Here is a 16877-nt window from a genome sequence, read left to right on the forward strand (position 1 = left end):
ACCCCAGTAATAAAAAAAAAATAATAGTATCTTCAAAGCCGGGGGCATGGTGGCGCAGCAGGTTTGGCTGGGTCCTGCTCTTGGGTGGGTCTAGGGTTTGAGTCCTGTATGGGGTGCCTTGCTACGGACTGGGATCCCGTCCTGGGTGTGTCCCCTCCCCCTCCAGCCCTATGCCCTGTGGTGCCGGGTTAGGCTCCACCTCGCTGCGACCCTGCTCGGGACAAGCAGTTTCAGTCAATGTGTGTGTGATAGTGTTGTCAATGTATTTTTTCTTACTGGTTAACAATAGAACAGCCATATAGATGTTTTCTGAAGATAATGTTATTTTCGGTCAAAAATGTGACATCATATTATGCTTATTTTCTTAAATGCTTGTTCTGTTGTATGAAGGATTGCACGAAACTCAATCTACAACCCAAAACTAAAGGAAATATTTCTCAGTTTCATTTGTCAATTGCTTTTTACAGTTAAAAATTTGCTACTGAGATCACAGAAAAAATATACACAGCACAACTACACCATTCTGCACACTATACCTATGCTGTCATGAAAACAAAGGAAATTGTGAGGCAGCTGTGTGAGGCCAATGTATTTTGGTATGGTACCACATGTAATTTTCTTTATGTGTGTTCACGTCACGTATCATTACATTTATATTTATTCATTTAGCAGATGCTTTTCTCCAAAGCGATGTATATCTCAGCAAAAAATACAATTTGTGTATTACATTAAGAGAAAGAGACATGGCTGCAGACATGTGATTCTTAAGTAAACCTAGTTTGTTACTATCCACTTGATGCACCAATGTTCATCGCTTTAGTAGGTACATAAAATGCAGGATGGATGAATCCTGATGACCTTCTACAAAAAAAAAAAAAAATTTTTTTTTTTTAAGAATAAGGTACACAAACAAACAATCACATTGGGGAAGATCATGAAGTTACGTACAGTGCACAAACTTTTACACCACACATGAGCTGGAGAGATCTTGGGCAAAATGGGGCCGGAAAAGGTGAGTTTTCAGACCCTTCTTGCATGTAGACAGTTTCTGCAGTTCTGAGTGAGAGAGGAAGGTCATTCCACCACAGCAGAGCCAGATCCGAGAACCTCCGTGGTTTACCTTTCGTGTGCGGGACCACCAGTCGAGCAGAAGCGGGTCTGGCTGGCGTGTAGCAGTTGATCAAGTCTTCTAGATAGCTGGGAGAAGTTTTATTGATGTATTTGTAAACAAAACCGGGGTCTTGAATTTGATTTGGGCAGCTTTAGGAAACCAGTGCAGAGAAATGAGTAGAGGGGATACATGGGAATGCTTTGGCAAATCAAACACAACTGCAGAGGTTTGATGACAGCAGCAGGAAATCCACACAGGAGAGAGTTGCAGTAGTCCAGACCGGATATCTCCATGGCCTGGACAAGTAGTTGGGCAGAGTCAGTTGTGAGGTTGGGATGGATCCTATGAATATTTTGCAGGATGTATCTGCAGGGCTGGGTTGTGGCTTTGATGTGACGAGAGAAAGATAGACTCGAGTCAGTCGTTACTCCCCAACTCTTGGCTGAGGAGGTAGGCAAAATGAGTTGTCCAGTTTGAGCGATAGACCATAACAGGAGGACAGGCCAGCTGGGAGGTGAAGAATCTCTGTTTTGGAGAGGTTGAGCTGGAGGTGATGATCAAACATCCATGGAGAGATGTCAGACAGGCAGGCAGCAATGCGTGCAGAAATGTCTGACGTTCCAGGTGGAATGGAGAGGAAGAGCTGGGTATCATCAGCATAGCAGTGATATTTGAATCCATGGGAAGCTGTGTCCAGGCTGAGGGAGGAGGTGTATATCAAGAAGAGAAGAGGACCCAATACCGAGCCCTGCGGGACACAGGTTGAGAGAGGCAGAGGAGAAGAACGAGAGCTCTGCCAGACCACTTGATAGGATCTGTCAAATAGGTAGGACTCAAACCAACTCCTTTGATCCCAAGCTGACTAAGAGAGGAGAGTAGAAATTGGTGGTTGACGGTGTTGAATGCTGCAGACAGATCAAGGAGGATGAGGACTGAAGAGAGGGAGGCGGCTCTAGTGGCTTGGACAGCATCAGACCCCGCCAGAAGGGCTATCTCAGTGGAGTGACCAACTTTGAAACCAGACTGATATCCAATGAGGAAATGGTTCCGGGTGAGGAAATCAGACAGTTGATTGCAGGCTGCCTGCCCTAGAGTTTTAGACAGGAAGGAGAGAAAAGAGACCGGTCTGTAGTTTTGAACCAAATTGGGATCCAGGGAGGGTTTCTTTAATAGAGGTGAAATGAGAACGGTTTTGAAGGCAGCTGGAAAACAGCCAGAGGAGAGCAAGGAGTTGATGATCTTAGTGATGAAAGTGGAGAGTTGTGGGGAAATGTTCTGTAAGAGTAACAATGGGATCGGATCAAGCAAGCAGGTGGTGGCTCTGTGCGATATCAGGAAGTCAGGGACTTCAGATTTGGAGAGTGGCTTGAAATTGGAGAGGACAGCTTTGCAGGAAGATCCAGCGCTAACCAGGCAGGGTGATGCTGAGAACTTGTCAGTGATTACTTTGACTTTGTCTCTGAAAAACAAAGTCATCCTCAATAAGAGAAGAGGGAGGAGGAGGCAGCAGAGGACACAGAAGGGATGAGAAGGTGGCAAAGAGTCTGTGTGGTTTTTTTAGATGCAGATTGTGTTTTGTTGTGGTAGAAGGAGCTTTCAGCCGAAGAGACAGCAGAGTGAAAAGTAGCTAAGAGTGACTGGGAGGCATCCAGGTCTGAGCGAGTCCTGGATTTATGCCATCTTCGCTCTGCAGGCCGGAGTTTGGTCCTGTTAGCTCATAACGTGTCAGTCAGCCATGGGGTGGCACTGGAATGTGCTGGTCTAGAAGACAGTGGACAGAGAGCCAAGGGTGGAAGATAGGGCAGAGAAGAAAATGTTAGTGGCATCGTCTGTTGATAGATCAGAGAATTGTGCAGCAGAAAGGAGAGTGGACAGTGTAGCAGAGGCAAAGTAGGAAAGTGACAGAGATTTTAAGTTGCCGCGGAAGGTGACAAGGGGTGCAGAAAGAGGTGAGGAATTAGTGGTGAGGCAGGGTTGAAAGGAAATGAAGAAGTGGATGCAGTAGAGTGACAGAGGGGATTGGACAACCTCAGCTGTGGGAAAATACAAGGTCAAGACAAATGCTTGCTTTTTGAGTAGCAGGGGATTGGGACAGGGAGAAATCGAAGGACTACATCAGAACATAGCTTGAAAGGCATAAAAGTAGAACTAAAAAATGAGCCCGAATCTTAGCATCTACAATGTTGTAGCGGAAGCTTGGTGATGTCACGTACCATGTAAACAACCTTTACAATCTCCAGTACCAAAGGAGGCAGAACCGTGGTTTAAATGGCACAAACAAAACGGAAAATAATAACCACAAATTTAAATGCCTATGGTGTTGGGTGTTGTAGGGGGGAGGATGATCTCATGTGCCATGTAAACAATCTGTATTATCTCCGAGACCAAAGCAAGTAGAACTGTGGTTTAAACGGTGCAAACAAAGCAAAAAGGAATGAGTCAAATTCAATGGATAAACCTTTACGCAGCTACTCCTGTAACGTAATGTAAATGTCTATATATATATATATATATATATATATATATATATATATATACTGTATAAACTACTAGGAAGGAATCGTCGATATTCGGATACAGTTTTATGCAGCTACTTGAGTGAAGTACATTGATTCATATGGTGGAAAGAAACTATTTAAGAATCACACATTTACATCTAAGTCTCTCTTTTGGCTAATGTAATGCACACATTTTGTTTTCTATGAGATGAACCTCGCTTTGGAGAAAAGCATCTGGAAAATGAATAAATGTAAATGTCTACAGCTGTCACGGGGAGCAGAGGATGTTGGACCTAAATGCAAGGTTTCTTTAGGACAGAGGGATCAAACAGGTACTTGTGGTCGGGGACAGGTGAATGGTCAGTCGATCGGTAATCAAGGTGTACTGAGGATCAAAAGTTGTGGTTAAGGGATGAAGCAGGTGGTCAGAGTCAGGAAGTCCAGAGGACAGTGATGGAATAGGCAGGAAACAAGGAAGCGTAGAAGGATGCAAGTGCATAGAGGGGATGTTTGTCTAAGACAAGATTTACATTTATTCATTTAGTTGACACTTTTCTCCAAAGCAACTTACAGTGTTGAGGTTACAATTATTTACCCATTTATACAGCTGGGTAAATTACTGGAGCAATTTGGGGTAAGTACCTTGCTCAAGGGTACTACAGCTGGAGGTAAGGCTTGAATTTGCAGCCTTTGGGTCCAAAGGCAGTAGCTCTAAGCGCTACACTACCAGCTGCCCCTCAGATTTGACAACTGGGAAGTGGTGCGGTGCTGCTCTTTATACCCGGTTGCTCTACTTACAGCCAGGTGCTTCTGGCTGAGGTGCAGGCGTGGTTGTGACAACAGCGTTGTAATAGGGCTGGTGATGTCACGTGTCATGTAAACAACATTTATTATCTTCAAAAGTACGAGAGGTAAAACTACAGTTTAAATGGCACGGACCTGCACAAATGTAACACAAACTAATGAGCCCAAATTTTAGTGTTTACACCGCTATAGAGGGGCTGAGTGACATCACAAGTCATGTAAACAACCTTTCATATCTCCAAAACCAAAGGGATTGAACTGCAGTTTAAAAGGCATGAACGAATGAACCCAAATTTGAGTGTCTATGTCCTGTACAGGAGCTGAGTGACATAGCATCCTGGAAAAAATAAATGCTAATATCTCAAAAACAGCAACGGCACAAATTCTAATTTTCACAGCACAAACGTAGCACTAATGAATCGTTTTTCTTTTCATTTGCGCTGTTTGTGGGAGGGTCAGCTTCACAGAGTTTGTTCAATCGCCTTGTGCAGGCTTAACTGTGGCCCTAATTTTCTGGGGGAGTTATGTACACTCCAAGAAGACAGCAGTAGCTGAGTTGCCATCAATGGCTCCCTTTTGAAGTTTGTACCCCAGCTTGATGGAGTGAGGCAGGGTTATCTGCTCCTTCTGCTTCTCTCTGGTTTTTATATTATGCTGCTGGAGGTTGCAGTTCATTCCCATTGTAGGACTGGCAGGCTGCTCTCATGTGGAATCATTGGTAAAACTAAACTAAACTAAACTAGCTAACTGGCTCAGTGCATAATGAATCCGTGCTCTTCATGTGTGAGAAGCAGTCATCTTGCCTGGCCTCATCTTGCCAGTTGAGCCTGCTTTGGGTGTTTTGATCGGGTTCCAGCATGGCACTAATACTTCACAAAATCAATTTTCAAGTACTGTAGCAACCAGAAAGACAAAGAGAATTGCACAGAAGGTTTTTTTTCCCAAAGTGAGGGTTTTGTTAAAGTGGTGCGGGCAACTTCCTTTTGGAATGTACCCCCCGACAGCTAATTGAAAAGAACGCTTACCTAAGGCCAGATGGGAGACGAGAATGTCGATGACGAGGTCTTTCTTGGGGAAAGCTTTCGCTTTAAAAGTAGTCATTATCCTCACGCTGCTGTACATTGTGCAGATGAACACCTTAACATTCAGTGTGAAGAGGCCTCTCAGGAGACTTTTTTGATTTCATCTGGGGGGGTATGTATAAGTACATGAGGAGAGAGGTTATATGTCTCGGAAAGAGGGGTGGAGGCATGTCCCAGTCCTTTCCGAAGCATGGCTGGCTCCCCATGAACATTCCCACAAGTACCCTGCTTATGAGACATCCAGTGAAGTCATGGTCCAGGACTGGGAAAATGCCAAGACCCAGACTACAGAATAAGAGCATGGTGGCTGGGGTCAAGGCAGAGACATTCTTAAAATACAGGGTCTTGTACAACGCTTTGATTATGAGGCAAGGTACTCTAGTCAAGTTAGCGCTAGAGGAAGGCACATGGACCAACAACCAAAAGAGCTAGACCACCATCTGCAAAATCTGAACAGATGATTTCTACAATGTAGGTTCCAGGCGAGGTCTGTGTTGTGTTTCTCTTTTTAGTGAGTGACAGACAGGTTTTGCATGAAGGCTTTATTTCACACAGGGTTCTCTGTCACAATTGCATCCTTCTCTATTCACTTTCCCAATGGTAACTTTCTTCCCTGTCCTTCCTGATGGAATCCTTCTCTTCCTTACTGTTTACTTCAGATTTATAGCTAGCGAAAAGCAGGCACCAGGGGTTGTGCACAGGAAAAGGAACTGTGGCACAAACAAGCAGGATGCGTCTGGTAGGTGAAGACTTCTTATTCACACATGCGGTACGTCAGTGAAGGGGAACTGTGAATGGGGAAGGGGTGCTTTCTTCTTGCGTTTGTGCCGTGTTGTGCTCGTGGCGTGAGGCACCGAGACTTCAGGGTCTGAGGTTTGCGTTTCTTCAATCTCTTGGGTCCGGAGTCTGTCTGGAACTCCTGTATCACTCTCCCCTACTGTTTGGGAAAATAAGGCCAATTATTATCCACAGGTGGGGTAAAGTCACTCCTCCTCACCATCCCTGTCTTTCCCAGCCTGGGCATGCCACAGGAACATACTATGTCAAAGGCATCTTGAAGGGAGGCTTGGATGCACATCGCAGGTATCAGTCTGCAGTCAAGATAAAACATCTGAGTAGACACAAGAACAACTGTAGGGGGGCGTATCCCAATTGCAGCCCTATAGTTAGCCACAACCAAGACATGCACGTACAGAAGCAGCAAATTAGTAGGAAACAAGAGGAATAATAGTAATACAGAAATAGGTAATTCACAAGTAGTAGGAAGTAAGAAATAGAATAGTTGTGTGCATAAGAAATTGAAGTGTATAAGCAAAACATTAATCCTGCAGCTGTCCTGTATATGCACAAACCATCCGGGCCCTCATTGTGCCCACAACTGTAGTGCAATGACAGTTAAACTCTCACACAAACTTATGGGGAATGTGAGCAGCTGTGGAGTGTTTTGTTAACTGTCTGTGCAGGAAAAAATGACCTGCATACAGAGTGTTCTACAAAATCCTAACATCTTACATGCAGTGCAAGTGATGGAGAAGGAAGTCACATAATGCGATTACTAGTCACATAATTACATAAAATGTCATGCCAGAAGAATGGAGGCCAGGGCATTGGTGAATTGGACTTAATCCAAGTCTTCAAAACGGGCAGGCGTAAAACAGTAGTCGGGGACAGGCGTGGGTCAGGCAATGAGTGATCTGGGTTTCGTAGGAGAGATGAGGGATGTAGTTGTGAAGACACGAGGAAGGTTGGATGCCAGAAAACCAGGAACAGAAAAAAGCCAGGAATGCGAAGCACACAGGAGTTGCGGTTGCTCGAAATGGGGTTCCGGTCACGCGCACCTCGTCCGCACCTGCGTTTTATCAAGGTGGCACGGGATAAAAGGACAAGGATTCCAAGCCTGCTTGCGGAACCTCACTTGAGCAACTGCTACTCTCGTGTGTCCCAAAAATTCCTGTCCTTTTCAAAGTTCCTGATTTCCTGGCTACCAACCTTCGCTTTGTCTCGTTGTTTGCGTCCCTTGTTTGCTCCAAGAAACCCTGAGTGCTCAATGCCTGACCTTCGCCTGTCCCCCCCCCGATTACGGTTTTTTGTCTCACTCCCTGGCTTTGATTGTTAATAAACAGAACCCACAATTGGGTCCTACTCACCTTCACCCCAGCTTCCATTGTCCCAGCATGACAGTTCCGCAAGCAGGCGGGGATTCCTGGCCCTTTTATCCCGTGCCTCCTTGATGAGAGGCAGGTGCGGGTGTCATACGCATGATGCAAAAACATACAGTAATAAAGGATGTCACTAAATTGCTATTACCGAAGGACAGATGGAAGGGCCACTTTTGGTTCTAGCTTGTAGTGATTTATGGCATCTTTTCTATCCCTGGATACACAAGTCTTTTAGAGATTCTCAGATACAAAATAGCGCAACTCTTTTTTGTGGTGTATGTATCAGCTATGCTGTACCTTGTGTGTGTTTTTTGATTGGTGTAGGGTTTTAAGAATTCATTCCATTGAATTCTGTTCAAGCACTTTTACTCTTTTAAACTTTAACATATCTCATGATGCAGGCCACTTTTAAGTAGCCCTTAAACTTTTTACGGTTTTGTGTTTTTGTATTTACTAATTGTACTGTAGGTTAATTTCCTTTTGCATGTGGGTATGTATTCATTTTTAATTTATGCAATTTGTTTTAAATTTGAACTTTTGTGGTATGGTTCGGTCCCGGACGGAAGTGGCGGACCCAAGTGCGGAGTGGAATGAGGGCTTTATTATGGGAAATCCAAGAGAAGTCGTCACAGGACAGGTGGAAAAGTCTTCGAGGCGCAGACGTCTTTAAAGGGGCAATCCAAAAGCAAGGTCGGTAAACAGGCGAGAGATCGGTGATCGTAAGGAGACACAAAGGTTCAAGAGCAGGGTAACGGGACAGGGAGAGGTCTAAGGGAACGGGAAAGGGATGAATGGTCGCAAGGAGATCGTAGTCACAAGGCTGAACAAGGTTCCGCGTCAGCTCCTTGTCTGATGCTGCCTTTAATGCAGCCATCTGTGCCGTGCCCCAGGTGTTTCCTCGTTGACTCGGCGGCGTGAGCGTGACATTTTCTTTGTTTTATGTAAGAATTTGTTAACAGAGGTAAGGTGTAATATGAAGGAAAATCCTAGAGAAAGATAAGTAAGGTGCAACACCCTAAAATGGGCCAGGGAATTGCTCTTCTTGAGCAGTGTAGTTGCCTTGGCATGTATAAACTGGTTTTATGAAAATTACACTCTCATGGTTTTTAACCTGGGGCAGTAGGTAAAGCTGCTACCTTTAGGTGCTGGGGTTGCAGGTTTAAATCTCACCCACTGCTATATTTTCCTTGAGTATGGCTCTGACTTTGAATTGCTTCAGTAAAAAAAATACCCAGCTATAAAAACTGATAAATAAGATTATCAGATAAATGTAATTTGGTTTCAAGTTCCCATCATGCACCATGCATTTCTTGATTTTATTTAACTTTTATTGTATGGGTTTTGGGGGGTGCGGTGGTGCAGCAGGCTTGGCCGGGTCCTGCTCTCTGGTGGGCCTGGGGTTCAAGCCGTGCTTCAGGTTCCTTGTGACGGACTGGCGTCCTGTCCTTCGTGTGTCTCCTCCCTCTCCAGCCCTGTGTTGCCGGGTTAAGCTCCGGCTTGCTGCAATCCTTCTTGGGACAAGCGGCTTCAGACAGTGTGTGTGTGCGTGCATTTTAGATTACATATGAGAGTTTTAACTACTTTTTTATTAAATAAAGAGTTTTAAACCAATAACAGAACTGATAAATGGAGAGGTTATAAGTTGTTATGGACAGCTCTGAGATATCAGACACATTTCCTGTTTATTCTGATTTGTGAGAAAAAATATGTGTGGAAATAAAATTACTACATGGCAGAGAGAAATGCTGTTGCTCTTAATTATTCATGTATATTTTATGCAAAAATTGTATATGCAATTATACCAGTAGAGGCATCTATTTAGGTTTAGAGAATTTGGCTTTGCAAAGAATTTCCTTCACTACCCCTAGTTTGACTTGTGAGGCATTTCTTTGCATTTACAAGAACTGAATTTGTATTTCATGTGCCTCCTGACAGCTGCATGCACAAGACTAGAATCACCACATGGTATTCTTTACAGTTATAGTTTGTTTCTTGCTGTGTTGTTCTGAAATTTCATTACCCCTTGTTTGCTGGTTTTACCTGTTGATATTTATGGCCACAGTTCTGACGATCTAAACAGTGTCAGCTTCTTACATTTACATTCATTCATTTCAGTTTGTTTCTTTCCATCATATGAATCAATGTTCATCACACGAGTAGCCTCTTCAGTGAGTGTGAACTCATTTGCATTATTTTCGCTTATTTCTTTTGTGTTTAATGTTCTGAGTTGTTTCTTTCTTGCATTACATTTCGGCCCAAATATCAGTGACTGCCAAAGGTGGTGACAAAGTACCTGTATAGGTATGTCTAATAAGGACAACTTTTCGGACTAACACTACAGTCTATACAAGCTATTTTAATTTAAAAACTGATGTTTCCCTAGTGCTGATTCAATTAAAGTCAATATGGATTAAGTTCATCATTTCAACTCATTGTTTTAAGTTAGAGTAGTTGATATGACTTTGAATTGTTCTTTGTTCCAATCAACTGAATTAAGTTTTGAAAGCTAAAATGACTATAAATGATTTGACCTTTCGACTTTGAACAATCCATGTTAAAATGATTTATTACTAAATGTCATGCACGGTATCCATTGGCCTTTATTTGCATTTTCAGCTTACTCATTTCAGTTAAATGAACAAATGTAACCAGACATAATTGATCATCTCCAGTGAAGGCAACGAATCCTGGCACAGTGAGTAATGCTGTTTTTTCACAGTGCCAGGGTAATGCTAGGATATGAGTTTGATTCCCCAGTCAGTCCTCGTGGATCTTGAATGGATTTCCTGTGGTTCCTGTGGGTGCTCTGGTTTCTTCTCACAGTCAAAAGACATGCAATTCAGGTGAATTTGTGACTCTCTGTTGGCCTTAGTGTTTGAGTAACTGTATGTGGGTACCCTGTCATGAGCTGGAGTCCTGTCCAGAATGCACCTCAGCCTTTTGCTCAATGCTGCTGGGATATGCTCTGGATCACTGTACCCCTGCTCAGAGCAAAGCAGTTATTGAAATTGCATGGAGAAATAACTAATCCTTACTTAAAATGTTAAAATATAACACAAGGTGTATTTGCTGCCTTGAAATTTGTTTTTACTTTAACAAAATTCTGCCTTAAAATACTGAATAAATTTAACTGCCATCCTACCATGCCATTGCCAGCTACATTAGTAGTACACTGTGTGCTATCAACGGCATCCAAAATGAACAGCCAACATTTAAATTCACCCTGACTCAAAATAGAACTTGACTCACCCATCAATAAACATTACAACAATTCTGAAAAACTGGTAACAGTACACTTTTCAGCTGCTCCAAATTATCCTACCGTGCAAATGATCATTTGTTGCCAAGGGTAAAACACAACAATAAAATAATTCACCTTACATGAAATAATCTTTAACATGAAAGTGGATGAACGCTTGAACCACAACTTTCAGTTTAAATGGTTGATAACACTAAATATAAGATTTTACTTACAGACAACATTTTTTTCATAGTAACACATAATGACATCAGTATGCAGACTTGATATCACAGTAGCTTATTTCTCTCCATGTATCTATGTGCAATGTTGCTCTGGTTTGGTCTTCATAACCACTCTCTGAATAAACAAATGTGTACTTCATCTTTTGTGCATACTTGAGAGTTGAACAGTAGAGGATGCTCATTAGCATGGCAAAGTTGTCTGGCACATCTTGAAGTGTGATTGTCTCCTTCTCTTCGACCGCCACACTGAAGACCTCACATGGAAATGCATCCTGAATTATACCTTCATAGCCAATCAGGAGTTCTGCTTGCATCCCCTTCATGATCACATCAGTTCACCATGGGCTTCCAGAGGAAAAAAGTTATTAAACAGACAGTTGTATACAGGGAGTAGAATAGTGGGGAGAGCACACATCCCTAGGGAGTACCAGTGCTGACTGTGCAGGTGCTGGAAGTAAATTTCCCAGCCTCACCAGTTGCTGTCTGTCTGGAAGTTGGTGATCACTGACAGATGGTGATGGGCACAGAAAACTGCATCAGTTTAATCTGAAGGAGGTCTGGGATGGTGTTAAATGCCAAACTGAATTCCACAAATAGGACCCTTGCACAGGTCCCTGGCTTGTTGAGCTGTTGCAGGATGAAATGCAGTCCCCTGTTGACTGCACCATCCACTGACCTGTTTGCCCTGTAGGCAAACCAGAAAGGATACAGCAGGGCTCCAGTGATGTCCTTCAGGTAGGCCAACACCAGCATCTTGAATGACTTCATGGTGTCAAGGCATCAGGTCTGTAGTCATTCAGCCCTGTGATCTTGGGTTTTATTGGAACTGGGATGATGGTGGCACATTTGAAGCATGGGGGGGACTTTGTACTGCTCTAGTGATCTGTTGAAGACAGGTGAGAGCTGGTCAGCACAGACTTTCAGACAGGCAGATGAGATACCATCAGGGCCTGACAATTTCCTTAATCACCCACCTGACTAACAAGGCTAGATACACAACTTACAATAGGTCACTCTTCCATACATCAGTGGAACACACTTTTTTCAATCACTCAAACACTATGAGTGAACCTGAACAGCATGTCTTTTGACTGTGGGAGGAAACCTATGCAAACTCAGTATAGACTCAGCAGGGATTGAACCCATGTCCTCTCACATCACCCAGGTGCTGTGAGACAGCAGTGCTACTCACTGTGCCACCAGGCCACCCATAGACACTCAGATTTGAGTTCATTCATTTGTGCTTTGATTGCGCCACTTTGTGCAGTTTAAACACAATGTCAGTACCTTTGATGTAGGATCCGAGGAATAACCTGTGACAGCATAATACTGATGAAAAAAATAAATGCTACTCATTGTCAGACTGAAATTTCAGAAACAAATAAGAATAATAGAAAAACAAAACAGTACAACAGCATAACAGGAAAACAATAACAATTTTGAAGATTAATAACATTTGTTTTGTAGTCCGATATGTTGTGTGACTGCCTCTTACAGCTACCACTGTTTGACACCTCTAGCAGATGGAACCAATTAGTCTTTGAATCAGCAGCTGTGGAATGTTTTTCTCATTCCTGTGGAAAGGCCTGATGAAGTCAAAGGGTCACATCTCCAGGGCATCCCAGATATCCTGTATGTGGTCAGGAGCGAAGGAAGGACAAGACAGCACATGCTCATCAGCATTCTTTAGAGCAGTTGTGACCACAGCAGCTGTATGTGGCCTGGCATTGTCCTATTGTAGAGTCAGGTCAAGTTGCTTCATGTAGGAATGATGATTTGTGCTCTAAGGGCAGCAGCTTGAAACTTGTCTCTCACAATGGTTGGCAGATCTGAAAAAATCTATCGTGTAGAACAGTTTTACATGTTAGTCTTTCTCTGGTGTGGTCACTCAAAGATGACCACATCTTGGATGGTCTGCATCTGCAGGAACCTTTCCAGCAGTCAGGACACAGTGAAGTGGCTTAATAATCACACACACACACACACACACACACTTTCTGAACCGCTTGTCCCTTTTTGGGTTGCGGGGAGCCAGAGCCTAACCTGGCAATGGAGGGCACAAGGCTGGAGGGGGAGGGGACACACCCAGGACAGGACGCCAGTCTGTTGCAAGGCACCCCAAGCAGGACTCAAACCCCAGACCCACCAGAGAGCAGGACCCAGTCCAACCCACTGCGCCACTGTGCCACCGCACCCCCCTGGGTTAATAATCATTCATTCAACATACACAGGACAAGATATTATACCCCATGCGTATAGTACAAAAGCTGTACACAAAGACCCAGTCCAAGTAACAACAACATGAAGCCACAGAGAACAACAACCAGTGTAGCCAACATATATCTCCATGACTTGAGACCAAAAAGCGTAACTACCTTCCGCAACAATCCAAACCACAGGGTACCAACATGAATATTCCATTGAGGTTGTCAAGTGGGCACCTCCCTTCCTTGGTGTTTTGTTGAATTAGGCCTACAACACCTCAGGAAGGCTCAACAGTGGAGTCTGGCATCCCAGACCCACCCCTCTGCACACACATGTTAGATGCCTTTTACCCTCAACAAATACTGCAACTCCAAAAACTCAACAACCAGTTAAACCACAGCTCCAGCAACCCATTCGAAAGCCCTTATAATAACTTCCATTGCCATTGTGAAAACCAATGGCGAAATTGTACATCCAGTCATGATTCCAACCTCCAACCGATGCCATAACGTTGAATAGCTTCCTGTACTAAAATAAAACTGAATATCTGCAAAATAGGCTCTCACCAGCCTCATAACACTTTCTGGGACATTAAAAAATCTTAACGCCTCCCACAGTAAACTGTGTGGAACTGACCCATATAAGCATTAGCTAAGTCTAGGAACACCACACGGAGATCTTTTTCCTTCTTGGCAGTCTGAATCTGATGCCAAATAATACTGCTGTGCTCCAAGCACCTGAGCATCCTGGAAGTCCTGCCTTCTGCACAGAGGTATCAATCAACCTGTTGGCCTTCAAGTACACTACCAACCTCCTTGCCACAGCACTAAAGAAAATTTTCCCTTCAACACAGAGAAGACTAAAAGGCCTGAACTGTCCTCCCCCAGGAGCATTCTTCTCCTTAAGAATAAAAATTCCTCTCGCTCTCTGCCACGACTTGGGAACCACCCCATTCTTCCACACAACAGCCATCAACCTCCACAAAAATTTTAGTACACCCGGTACACATTTAAACACCCGGTATGATACCCCGTTTGGGCCAGGTGCTGAGGAGGCCCTTGCCTGACACACTACATCTTGCACCTCTCCCCACCTCAGGTGGGCACACATCCATTTCCTACTTTTTCTCCTCTACAGGGGAGATATCCACCAGCAACTCAAGTCCACCATCAGACTCCACATACAAAAACCGTTGCATCCGCAAGGCCACCAGCATTGTGGACGACTCCCTCATCCCTCTCATGAACTCTTTGCCCTGTTGCCATCTGGCAGGAGGTACCAGAGCATCCGCGCCACCACCAGCAGACTCCGCAACAGTTTCTTCACTGAGGCAGTAAGACTATTCAGCACCTAGCTGCTTTCCAACGCTCACCTGACTCCGCTGAACAATTAACTCAGCACTATATTACTCCACAAGTGCCTACAGCTCACAGCCATACCTGCGTCCACGTCCTGTGTATTTATTTATTGTCTTGTGCTATGTCCTGTGTTGCACCATGGTCTAGGAAGAAATGACATTTTGTTCCACTGTAGACAAGCTGTATAGAGGACTGTCAATAAAAACTACTTGAACTTGAACAGAGCACACCTCCATCCTCCTTCTCCAGCCACCCAGGCATGCCACGTGCACTTAATGAGCTTTTGTATTTAGGGAAGTTGCACTTGAGCTGTATTGCTGGTCACATGGTTGAAACAAATTGACAACTTTTTTCTGAACAGACACAAATAATACAACCATAGTTTTCTTGTTTCAGAAAATGTTTTTCCAGTATTTTCAATATTTTGTTTTCATTGATTCATTCATTATCAATAACTACTTGTCCAGTGCAGGATCACGGCGCAGACCCTATCCAAGATGCACAGAATCTCAGAAATGTCAAGAGCTAACAGTCAAGGTCAGAAGCAACAACCTCTTTCTTCAAACCTCTTTTCACTTCCTATGCATTGATTTTATCTCGACTGTTAACAAACATTTGCACAAAAATTGCAAAGCCGTGTGATGAACTAATAATAAACCGCTTGAGGTAATAGTCTGTAATAGTAATATCTTTTTCATCACACTAACGGACTTGGGTGGGGGAATGTAAAATGATATTGCAGCTTGTCCCTGCTGTGCTGTCACTGCCAGTGATGCTACATTGGTTTCAGTAGCAGGATAAATATGGAATTGGAGTCCTGTGATTGCTTTGAAGATCATTTGACAGAGGAAATGCTGAGTAAGTTTAGCAGCTATGGGAACTGGTAGTCGAAATGTATAAACTCTTAAGGGACTGATAAAGTTCTTGTTAGAACTCAGAGAATGTCTAGATGAGGCACCAGGAAGCGCTGGGGACAGTCACTGGCTGCACAGCACAACAGATGGAAAACGTTGACTGCACTGGCCCAGTTCGATCTCCCTCTAGAAGGAAAAACATGTGTTGTTCTTTTGGACACTAGACCTGTGACATGCTGATATCACTTTTACAGTCTCCTCCAAGTTCTTACACAAAAGGATCTGCAATTTACCTTGTCTAGGAAGGACATGTTACCTAGTACTGAGTAATGCTGCACTGAATAGTGGACAGAAACCTCTGAAAACCCTAGCACTGTAATGATACAGACAATTTAAATGTCTGTATTTGTGTCAGAAATACACAGCAAGACTCTAAATTCTGGCAAGCCCTCACAGGACACTGAGAACTCTAGATAGCAACAACAAAGAGGAACTCCTTTGTCCTGGGGGCATAGTGGTTAGAGTTCTTGCCTTTAGACTCGAAGATTGCAGGTTTGAGCCTCACCTGCAGCTATAGTACCCCCGAGTGAGGTACTTAGCCTAAATTGCTCCAATTAAAATTACCCAGGTGAATAGTTACAAGCATTTTTAAGTCACTTTGGAGAAAAGCGTCACCTACATGACTTAATGTATGTGATGCCAATTGTAGAGCAAAAACAGTGATGCTGTGGAATTCTTTTTATTGTCACTGGATCAAACAGTCCATCAGCTGTTGTTTAGACAGTACCGATCACAACACGCAGTCCATTCATCCCGTGTCCTTGCTTTTCTCCTCCACAAATAGCCTTCCCATCTGACGAGGTCGTCTTCCCATCTCCTTGGAGGTCATCCAAGCGGTCTTTTTCATTCTCTTGAGTACCACTCAGCTAGGAGTGTGGTCCATTGGTTGTCTGCTATCCACACTATGTGTCTTGCCCATCTCATCTTATTCCACCTGTATTCTGCCACAATGTCCTTTACTCCACTGCTTTCCCTCAGTGCTTCATTGGTTACATGGTCTAGGCGTGTCATGCTGACCATTCTGCTTCCATCACCCTTTCAGCGACTGACAACCTTTTCCACCCTGCTCTGATTCTCCTTCCGAGTTCACCTCCCAATTCTTGGAGCATATTCACCTCCTGTCCCAGATAAACATAGCGGGCCACCTCTTTGATTTCTTCTCCGGCAACCATTATTCTCAGCTTTCTTCAGGTGTCTGATCGCATGTATTTCACTTTGAAGTGATTCAGTTTTAACCTGACCTCTCTGCGTTTCTTATTCAGT

The sequence above is a fragment of the Scleropages formosus genome, chromosome 25, assembly GCF_900964775.1.
Source record: "Scleropages formosus chromosome 25, fSclFor1.1, whole genome shotgun sequence".
Taxonomy (NCBI): Eukaryota; Metazoa; Chordata; class Actinopteri; order Osteoglossiformes; family Osteoglossidae; genus Scleropages; species Scleropages formosus.